Genomic DNA, 11,599 nt, shown 5'->3' with positions numbered 1-11,599 from the left:
TCATGTTACTTCCATTAAAGTGGTTTCCTAATGTGAAAAGGAAAATTAAAAATACACTCCAAATATAGAATACCTAACAAGTCTTACTTTTTCACGAGGAAACATCGGATATGAATTTCTCACTAAAAGTATGTCACCCGAGATTCATCACTTTCAAAGATTCCGTCTGTATAGAGGTGGAGGGTAATTTCTGAAACATTTAATTTATCATTTTGTGTTTATAACATGGCAAACACGATGAAAGTTTCAACCGTTTAAAATGAGCTTTTGAACATAGCACTTAAGTCGACCTGGGCTTTCGGAATCTTCAAGTGTAAATGAGGAATTTTTTGATTGAGACGGAGAAGATGAACCTCTTTCAAAGAGAGAGAGAGAGACGCAACGCATTACTAAAACTATGGAGAGGATTTTCTACTTTGACTACCTCTTGGATTTGTCACTGGTTCTATCATCATTTGATAGTATGTGTTAATGTCAGATAAAAATCTTTAGTAATATTATGTCAGTTAACAACCTGAAAATTTATCAGATTGTAAAATAATAATAATAATAATAACTGGGTCACACTGTGGAATTATCAAATTTGTAACTATGTTTAATCATAACCACTATGATTTCAGAAGTTATGAATACGTTCAACCTTCGGAGATGCGTTAGGAGAGTTATTGGAAGACTGAAAAATAAATTAAAACAATATTTCCCCCGCAAATTGAAAAGTCTACTCTAAAAATAAATCTATATACGCCACTAATTATTTTACTTTTAAAGGTATTAATTCGGTTTATAGAACTGAGACTCGGGGCAGTGATGCCAGCCCGTGGAAAAAATCCCATTTTTTAGGATTTTTTTAACCAATTCGAATAAGGATGGAGGAAATTTTCGTGAAAATTAGCAGCATATATGGGATTTTTCATAAATTTATTCTATCAACGCCAAATTGTCTACAAGCGGGAAGTAGGCTAATGACTCTTGAATAAGCTTGAAATATGTGTTAATTTTTAAAATTTTATTTGAAAATGTATGTTAGTGTGAAAGTGATTTATGCAGGAACTTGTGAATCTTAAAACAACAGCAACATGGAACGTAACAGGGCGGTAGCCAGCCCAAAAATGTAGGGGGACCCGGCTGAGGTTAGGGGGGGCCCGATCCAACCATTTGTAATTCATCACCATATTATAGTGCATTTGCAAGCCTATTCTGAAAATTTTAGGGGGACCAGCGAAAATTTAGGGGGGAGCGGCCCCCTAGACCCCCTGGATACGGGAATGGAACGTAAATTGTAGTCTGGAGTTTTTTTTTTTAAATCATGAACGGAAAAGGTATCTTACCACACGAGAAACTGCTAATTTATTTTTTTAATTAAGGAAAATACTTCTTAGGAATTTAGAAGATTAGAATAATTCACTCAAATATCGAAAAAAGCAACACATAATAGTTTTCATTTTCGTATTTTATAAATTTTGAAAATTTTGTAATTAGTATAACGAGTGTGAAATTTAAAAGCAAAATGGGAAGTTCTGCCTATAAAGGTGGGATTTTATAAGGTTCTTTGTCATCACTAACTTGGAACCTCATTTCATAAAGGTCATCGCTAAATTTGCGGATCGCAACGCGTCAAGATATTATAACAAGTAATTATAAAAAGTAGTATACCAAATATCGCAAACAAAAACGCAAATCTTGCGTTGCGTTGACCTAAACCGCTACTGAATGAGGCCCTAGATTATTATCTATTATATCAACAGTAAAGGGAAAAATAATCTAGCAAGTTAACAAATTTTCCCTCTCCGCCTCATTTCTTAAAATACAGCTGTTACTAATAAAGCACGTGTGTCAAAATGATCACACAACTGATAATTTTAATTATTACTTGTGCTTGAAATGTTCTTATCAAATTAATAGGCTGAATGAACATAGGTTACTTTTTTTAAGTCTATAGGGCTTTAGTAAAATACCAACTTAATTCAATAACACCTGCCATCTTAAAGAAGCCAAGTCTACTTCGTCATCCAAAAAAACATTTTATTATAACATCCCTAATTAATAGGTACAAGCTGTTAGTGTTTTCTTTATTTCACATTCGAATTGAAAAAAGCTGAATCATCTGCTACCTCGATTATTTTTGTTTGAGCATTTGAAATAAATGAGGCTCAATTGACTAGCGTTTTTGATTTGACACCGTCAGTTCATCTGGTAGTTTAAATGGTTGTGAATTGCCGATAGATTTGTTACATCATCTGATTAGCTTATTATTTTGATGATGAACAACCGAAACAAATCATTAAAAATAATTTAGTCCATTTATTACGAAATTCATTGCTAGCCAAAATCAGAGCAAGAAAGAAAATGTTATGGACGCTGTTTCTTCAAATTTTAGGTAAGTTCTAGTGCAATAGACATGGTACTGTAAGTCAACTGCACTAAGAGATCTGCCATTTTGTTAGCTAACTTTGCTGCAAATTCCACATAATTGCGACTGTTGATGCTGTGTTGATAGACAAAGATAAGAAATAGAGACTTTTATTATGTTAAAACTGAAATTGTATTCAGAAATTAAGGTCATTGAATGATTGTTCTAGAAAGTAAACAATAATGAGGAAAAGCAGTTTATTCATATAATATTTTATTAGCATTGTTGCGCAATTATCAAGCCTTTTGAAGGAAAATAATTTTATAAATTGTGAAGAAGTTGGGGAACAAAATAACTGATCATATTGCATTATTGAATACGTATAAATTATATTTTATCTAGCGTGCTATGTTATCTGGAGTCCTATTCGAAATTTCTTACCCCATTTTATTAAAATAATAGTTTGCAATAGAAGTTCAAAGTAACATTATATATAGTGAAACAATATAACTAATAGTCAGTAAATATAAAATATTGGTCATTAGTTAGATAAATACGATTTTCGTGTTCTTTGTTGCCTACTGGAACGTGGAATATTTCTTGTCAGGGTGGCCAACATAACAGCGAATTGTAGTGGTTGCCCAAAGTCCATGTAATCATTGCGTAATCAACGTTCTTATTAGAACACGGGTACTGGTAAATGTTACAAGGTTATCCACAAAAAAATTAGAGAGGTTTATGACTCAGAGTGAGTCATTGAATTAAAGAGATCAAGAAAAGATCGATAACCCTCTAAACCAGTTGAAAAAGAAACCTTAGACACTATGGATAGTAATGCAAGCTCATTTTGCACTTTTTTCATAAGGACGGACTCAATTATTATTGTTGAAATCTATATTATTCCTTTGGGTACTGGTGGAGAATAGTTCGTCATAAAAATATTAATTTTACAGTTAAAATGAGTGAGTGCATATGAAAAAGGATTATCTAGGATATTAATTTCCACTGTCGGAGTATAGGAAGCCAGTAATTTATAAGTGTACTGATAATAGTGTCAAACCATATAAGGACTATATTAGTATTAAAATAAGTGAGTGTATATCAAATACTAATATACCGTATGTAATATACTAATTTTTACCGGTGGAATATTCCTGCACGACCTGTTTACAAAAGTAGTTACTAGTGTGAAACTGTTACATGTGGTCTAAGGAATGTTATTTTATGCGATATTATATTTTTGTGCATTATCATTGTTTATGAGCATATCTTCCGTCGCTGTTGCATTCCTCCTCTGACTTTGTTAGAAAGCTTTCTCGCATTTAGTGGCCACTTCGCACAAGTAGGTTTATGTTTTTTTGCACAGTTGTTTTTACGGCTTATGCCTGAACGTACATTATTAGCTGAAAGGAGAAGGATATCAGTTTGCACGCATTTTATCAATCTGTACGCAATTATTTGGGCATACACCAAGGTAATAACAATCCAGAACATCTTAGGGAATCATTTAAAGCAAGAAAAGTGAAAGAAAAAGGGTTTCTTAATTTGACGGACTATTCTTACTTCTGCACCTTTGGGTAAATAAGAAAATTGGACCCGATCTTGAGTTCGACTTTACTATATAACATTATTCAGAACGCTTCATATTATCAGGGTGGCCACAAAGTCCCGGTACCCCTGAAAATAAGTAACATAAATCACTAAACGTACGTAAATAACTACACGAAAAGAACTGAATGACATGAACAACAATGCTTTCGAGAAGTTTTATTGAGATAGGAATTATTAAGTGTCCAAACGATCAGTTTGTCGATAGTCATTCTCATGATAAAGGATAATATGCCGCTAGTTTCTGTGCGACATTTTGCGTAGCATTACAGGTGTAATTCGAGTAAAAACGTGTTTCACAGCTTCTGTCAGTTCGGCAGTGTTATCGTAACGGTTTTGTACAACGATGCTCTTTATGAACTCCCATAGCGCATTATCACAGATGGTGAGGTCTTGGCTTCGTGGTGGCCAGGCAAGTGGTGCGGGTAGATCCGGCCTCGTCTGCTCGTGTGGAGGTCTGCCACTTCTTTCCTTATCCTTCACACTTACTGTAGCGCAGTAGCGTAGCCAGGATGTGTGTTTGGGGGGGGGAGCAAGTGCTGTTATAGGTACATATAGAGAAATTACAAACAAAAAAATATATAAACATAAAATATATAAAAAATTACAAACATCAAAGTACATTGTCGGACCTCTTTGGGGGGGGGGGGCTCTGGGTAACCCTTCCCTACGCCACTGCTGTAGCGAATAATTTCTGTTCCCATCCTAAAAGTGTTTGTTTCGGGGGGAAAATTCGTTGAAACTGTCCGCAAGTCTGCATGCACTTGTGCCAGTGTCTTACCTGTATGGCTTCTTTCATGCACCAAACAACATTGCAATAACACGTTTTTTAATACTGTAACAGGATGTATATTACCCATTGTTCACACAATCTGAAACAACGGAAAAACTTACATTAGCATTTATCAAGAGGTGACGGGACTTTGTGGCCATCCTGTATATAAGTACTTTAACCAAAGCGGTAGACTGTGGCGTGTTGAAGATCAGAGCCACCCAGTATCTGTAATCAGCTCTATTGGAAGCGAGATACTGTGGTAGAGACCTGCACGGGCCGAATTTTTCGGCCCGAGCCCAATCCAGCCCGAACGTAGCTAGGCCCGGCCCAGCCCGGGCCCGAAAAGTTTTGGAGATTTTCGGCCCGAGCCCGGCCCGGCCCGATAAGTTTTTTAAAATTCTTGGCCCAAGCCCGGCCCGGGCCCGATAATTTTTTTTTTAAATTAGCTCGAGCCCCAATCTTTCTCAAAATTTAGTACTAAATTTGGCCTAACCCTCAAACATTTTCTAAACTCTGGTTCTCAACCTGACTCTGGTTCACAGCCTCCCGAATGGTACCATTGCCTCCTAGAACTTTGCCTGTCATCGAGAGAACATAAACTCCATTCCCTGTAACAAAAATCTAACTTAATTGATTTTTAGTATAAAGTGAAGATGGCAATATTGTTTAGCGACAGGCAAAACATTCCCACCCTTTCTTGTTATATTTTGAGTTCAGTGAAGGTCAAGGTCAGAGCTCAATTTACCGCATAATACCTGCAATCCTCTATAGTGAAAGTGGAGCCGCTAAGTAACACAAACTGTAAATAGGTATTGCATTCTTTGTAACATTTTTCACGGGCACTTCTTCAACGTTTGGCTTTATTCGAATTATCGTTTAACGAAAGTCAATAATTAAAGAATTGCAATTGATCAGCCCCAACCCGGCCCGACCTGAAGAGAAATCAGTGTCGGCCAGCCCAAGCCCGGCCCGGCCCAAAGAAATAACAGTGTCGGCCCGCCCAAGCCCGGCCCGGCCCGGCCCAAAGAAATAGCAGAGTCGGCCCGCCCAAGCCCGGCCCATGCAGGTCTCTATACTGTGGTGAACGGCCAATACTGGAGGGTTGATCTTGTGTGGTAGTCTGTGCACCTGTTAACTGTATTCGATTCGAGCCCGGGTTGTGGTTCGGGCCCTTGTTAATAGATTCCATCCTTCATAACCCCGGTATAGTATGAGGACCTTAAAACAGAAACTTTAAAAGTAGTATTATCTTTCTTGGGATGTAGGACCTGCCGCTAGGATAATGTAGAGGAGTGCGCCATGAATCGTGGGATGGATAGGCACTCCTGAATATTACAGCTATTTGATCTGCAAATTAAAATGAATGCAGAGTTTTGGTTTGGAGGTTTCTTCAGTTCAAGAAAGTGCACTAGTAAGCTTGATACGAGAAGTCCTGATCCTTATTTGGATAGAGAAGGAAGTCACGTCCATGTGTTATGAGGTTATCTTCTTCCTTCAGGCGTTGTTCGGGATTAGTCACAAGTGTTTGAGAGGCAGGCACGGGGGCCAAAGATTCCATACGTAACATAACATTGAGATCGGGGGTTTCCCTCGCAAGTGACAATCTTTATGTAATTTAGTAATCAGCGTACGTGTATTCAAGATATTTGAAGGGAGTGAATGAGACAAATTGATGTGACTTCAAACCACCGAACATTGGTGACTAATAGTTAACGTCAGAGAACATAATTTCTAGTTGTATATAACATTTTTCGTAACAAGATTGCTCAGTTCTCCATCAAAAAGGACTGTTTCCCGCTCTTGATTGTATTATTAACTATGTTATTAACAAGCGAGAAGCATTTTTCTTTTTCTTCTTCTTCGTCTTCTCTTTTTACATATTTGCGACCTATACTTCAAGAATATTTATATGTTGAAAGAAGACGCTGCTCTATATTCATTTTTTTTAAAAGTTTCTATACCGTTTTAAATTTGTTATGTTGGCAACAAGTGTACACGCGCAAGAAATCTCTAGATGTGTATGTGTTCTGCGACATGCAAACAAACCTTTTCTGACCAGGTGTTTCATTTATGTAATTCAAGTAAAAATTTTTGATATAAGATTAAATTAGTTCTAGATCATAGTGATGTTACTAACACATTACGATTGGTATTGCATTATTTGTCGTAAATTAGTACTGTAGATGTAGTGATAGTTAGAGATGATGGTCAGATTACGGTACGTAATTGTCACTTCGCATTATGAACATACAAGTTACATTAAATATTTTAAGTTACAGATATTTGCTCCTCTAAAACATGGCTACAGAGTCGTAGATTGTGTTACGCAATGATAGTTTTGTGGTATCGTTATTTGAAATAGTAAGTATGTGCTTGTTGAGGATAGCCTAGGATGAAAGTACAACAATATTGTTTAATAATAATAATAAGTGGTTAAGAAGTGATTGTAACTTCTTACAACTTACCCCCAGCAAAGAAATAATCTACAAGTGAGTACATATAACAAATAATGTCTCATTGGATTTGTGTGCTTCATTTGCAGCTTGATTAACGCTATTGACTGCCCGCGCCATTTTTGATTTTCATACCATCGATTTTGAGGAATTATCTTTTTTGTTTTGTTTGATATCAACGGGGCTTTTTAATGCTATGATATTACTGTTTTCTTCACCATGTGGATTTGAATGTCCCTTGCTTTTTACAAAATTATCCTTTATTGTCTGTAAGTAGTGTTGGGTCGACACAAAAAATAGATCTCTCTAATGGCTATATGGATAGCGTATCCACATCTTTGGCGCGGAAGGCACGGGTTCGATTCCCAGTGGGAGCTCATGTGGTTGGGATCCCACGTTAAGCGCTGTAGGTCCACGTTTCATATAGCGTCGCTGCTGAATGAAATGGTAAACTCAACTGAAATTCAAGACGAGAAATAAGGTTTTTCTCGTCTCTTTTCATTTTTTTAAAAAAAAACTGTAGTCTCAGTTCTCGAATTCTTTGTCTTTAGTCTCGATCCTGCAAAGGCTTTATCGTGTCGAAGTTTTCACGTCTCGTCTTGTGAATTTATGTCGGTTTTTTTTTTTTTTTTTTAATTTCATCTAGAAGTTATTATAATCCTTCCGTGTCATGAGAGGCCCACAAAGGATGTGAGATAACATGTGAAGTATATTTATACTTGAAGTAACTTAGTTAATATTGTGTATTGACTTGCGTATCTTTAAACGTTGATAAATACTTTTCCATTGTATTTACAATCACTTTAACAATTTAAAGCTTCTATACTCTGAATCTTGTCGGGGAGGTGGGGACATAATGGTCACCTTAAGGTTGAAATTGAAGTAGCAACGTTGCTGTGAATGGAAAGTCGATGATTTTGCCGTACAGCATTCTTTACTCTTTCTTCTACAAATGTAAAGAGGTGTAAGGTGTGAAAGTTTTACCAAGCAAGTTGTATGTGCAAATAAATTGACCTATTGTGAATGATCGTTTTACCCCAGCCTCCTGGGTAAAATGGCCCCATCCTTGGAACACACATATTAACCAAAATTATATTCTGTTTCGATAAGGAAATGCTAGTTAATGAAACAATTACTTGTACAACTATAAAACAATGAGCGGAAAACTATAAAAACGAAAATAATACTAAAATAAAATTAAATGAAAAAGAAAATACGAAGTGGAATAGAGGGTATATCAAACAAATTTCAAGACTAGGTCTCTAACATGCCAAAAGATGACGAAACAAGTACACACGCTCATTCACAGGAAGCACTGACCTTCATACTATTCACAGGGTAGTATGGTACTCTGTTCAATTCGACACGGAGTATTTTGGTCCCCTGTACAATTTTAAGGGGCCATTCTGCCCCAATCCCGATATAACTTTCAAAAACACTTTATCTGCTATCCACCATCTTGCGCAAGGAAATCATGCATGATTGTTTCATGGTCAAACCTTTCTCACTATCTATGCGTGTAGCATGTTTTATTCAAGTAATTAGTTTATTCAGCAACAGGTAGAATATTCATCACATAACCTTATATCGACGTAGTATGAAAATGGTTTTCTCCTCTTATATCATACGCTATTGAACGTAGCGACGTCTCCCTTTCTAAACACTTCGTGCCACACTAACTACGGGTTGTGCAGTAGTACCTAGGGATGCGCACGAGACGAGTCGAGACAGGATTTTCCTGAAAAAAATTCGAGTCGAGACATCACTTTTACAGCACATTATCGAGACGAGACAGCCACAAATCTTGTCTCGTGCGCATCCCTAGTAGTACCAATTCTCTGTCACCAGAGGAACACCACTATATACCGGGTTGACCATCTTGCCCCGGGGGCATTATGCCCCCACTTCCCCTAATACTAAAAAAAACTTTTGAGACCTAAAATTTGGCTGAAGTAGTGCTGTCCACGAGACTCTTCAAATGTTTCGTTCCATCTCGATTTTAAAATGTTTTTTCGAGACTAGAAATTTCTCGTGTCGGGCACATATTCATTGTAATTTTTCCAAGCCAATAATACCTAATGTTCTTTTTTTCTGGGTAGTAAAACCCAGATAAAGAAAAAAAAAACACCTCCAAAAATACTTCAAAGCTTGAATAGATATTATTACCTTAATGTGATTATAGCGAAGAAAAGTGCATCCATATTTGTTCCTTTGTTTTCTTTTTGTTTTAGTGCTTCACCGACAGGGCCGGCGCTAGAAGTTTTGCCGCCTTTTGCGGTACTTCACATGCCGCCCCTTTATTTATTTTCTTTCTCAAATTTTGCCGCCCCTGTATTTTCTTTTTTAAATTTTGCCGCCCTGGGTGGTGGCACGGCTCGACCCCCCTAGCGCCGGCCCTGATCACCGAATCCTTACCTTCACATCTCCTATTGTAAGTTTTCTTATAAGCTATAATTTTCACAAAGTATTCTGTAGATTTAATTTCTGTTTTTAATTACCTCTAATTATTGTCACTGTGTTTAACAGTTTCTTCGCTATTTTTATGAAGAGTTTTCATTCAAATTAGTAATCTAAGTTTAATTCCACAACTACTGTTCAAAATTATAATTTATGTGGAACTCAACAATCATATCTTCTAATGTTGTTACTGTAATCTGCCTGTGGAAAATATTTACAACAGTCGCAAAAAGTGAATTTAGTAGCAACAACATTAGAAGATAGTCTATATTGTGAAATTCCACATAAATTGCTAATTTGAACAAGTCTTTTCATAAGCAGCGACTGAACTATTAAGTACAGTGATTTTAATTAGGGATGTGAGACCCGGGTTCGATTCCCGGCGGGAGCTCATGTGGTTCGGATTCCACGTTAATCAGTAGGTCCACGTCTCATATAGCCTCGCTGCTGAACGGGACGTTGAACTAAAATCAACTCAACTCAATAATTAGGGAGGAGTAATTAAAAACCGAAATTAAGTCTACGGAATACTCTGTGTAAATTGCTCTCTATAAGAAATCTAAAACTACAGTAAGAGATTTAAGGGTAAGGATCCTCTGTGGGAGCACGTTGGCTCAGTGGTACTGCGCTTACCTGTGATTGTGGGGTCCCTGATTCGATCCCCGGCCAAGCAAGTTTCTGGTGGACAACATCCTGTCCGTAGGTTTTCGCGAAGTACTCCCGTTTCCTCCCACTTTCTCATTCCACTAATTCTCCATCATCATTAACTTGCTTTAATCATTGTGTCCCTTAACCTAAAGGACATAACGTGGGATGTTAAATTGAAAGATTTTTGCAAGGATCATGTGACGCAGGAAAAAAAAAACTTGTTGACAACGTTCCCAGCTAGGAAGGAAATACACAATTCAAGGAACAAATGTGAAGGCACAAGGAAAGTTACTTTTCTTATGAATATGTGCCCTATAGCTTCTATCAATAGTGATTATAATAACTTTCTTGAATCGTGTTGTCAGTACATCCCTAGTTCCAAAATTGGTTTAAAATATGTCTTTATCAAGAGAAGATCCCAGAACAGAATACCATTGGAAAAAAATGTGTTTAGGAATAATTCGTAACGAATTTTGTTCGCCCTTGATCAAATTCGCTGTAACGATGTTCAGCTGTAAATGGGAACATCAAGCAATGCAACTATATTTCATTTGTTGTTGTAGCACAGACTTGCGTATTATCACAAACAACTTGTTACACGTCGAAAATGCTTCGCTTGAAAATGGAAATTAGTGAAAACATACCTAAAATTAGTGAAAAAATATTTTTTCGGAGTTGCTCCGTTTCCTCCATTTATACGACACTGGTAACCATTCATTTCATTAATCATCCGTCTCCATTAGCCTAAAGAACACAATCATGGGATGTAGAGCTTGAAATTTCATTGGGGCCGCGGTGGCTCAGTGGCAGAGCGTTCACCTCTGGTGCTCGGGGCCCTGGGTTCGATCCCAGACCCCGCCAAGTGAACTTGTGGTGGACAAACACCGTGTGCGTGGGTTTTCTCGGGATTCTCCCGTTTCCTCCCACTTTCTTCATTCCACCGCTTCATTCATTACTCATCATCACCGTCTCCTTTAGCCTAACTGGCATAATCGTGGGACGTAAAACTCAAAGATTTCATTTCATTTTTTTGAAATTTCATTTTATTATACTTCGCCTCGCACCTTGCCCCAGCTTTGGCTTTTGGAAACGTATCTAGTTAAAAGTTGTTTCAAGTATTAGGATTGGATTAGATTTTGAGTTGAGCGTCCCTTTCAACATCGAGGCTATATGAGACGTGGACGTACTTATCCGAACCACGTGGGCGCCCGCCGGGAATCGAACCCGGGTCTCCCACGCCAAAGAGTTTCAAGTATTAGAAACGCTCCTGTGTATCCAAATGGTTTTAGCGCATTCATATAGGCGTCT

At 37.4% G+C, this 11,599-nt stretch overlaps 1 protein-coding gene across 1 annotated transcript in view; it reads left to right on the top strand.

Moving 5' to 3' along the window:
* Positions 1-2,152: 2,152 nt before the first annotated feature.
* LOC145663866 (intracellular hyaluronan-binding protein 4.S-like) overlaps positions 2,153-11,599 on the top strand; it is a 33,528-nt gene continuing 24,081 nt past the window's right edge. Inside the window, exon 1 of the mRNA XM_081729998.1 lies at positions 2,153-2,377. The gene's annotated coding sequence lies outside the window, so the exon portion shown is untranslated. The remainder of the gene's footprint in view (positions 2,378-11,599) is intronic.

Source organism: Thermobia domestica, chromosome 11 (genome assembly GCF_964235325.1).
Source record: "Thermobia domestica chromosome 11, izTheDome1.hap1.1, whole genome shotgun sequence".
In the NCBI taxonomy this organism is placed as follows: Eukaryota; Metazoa; Arthropoda; class Insecta; order Zygentoma; family Lepismatidae; genus Thermobia; species Thermobia domestica.
This window is presented reverse-complemented; position numbering and strand designations above follow the sequence as displayed.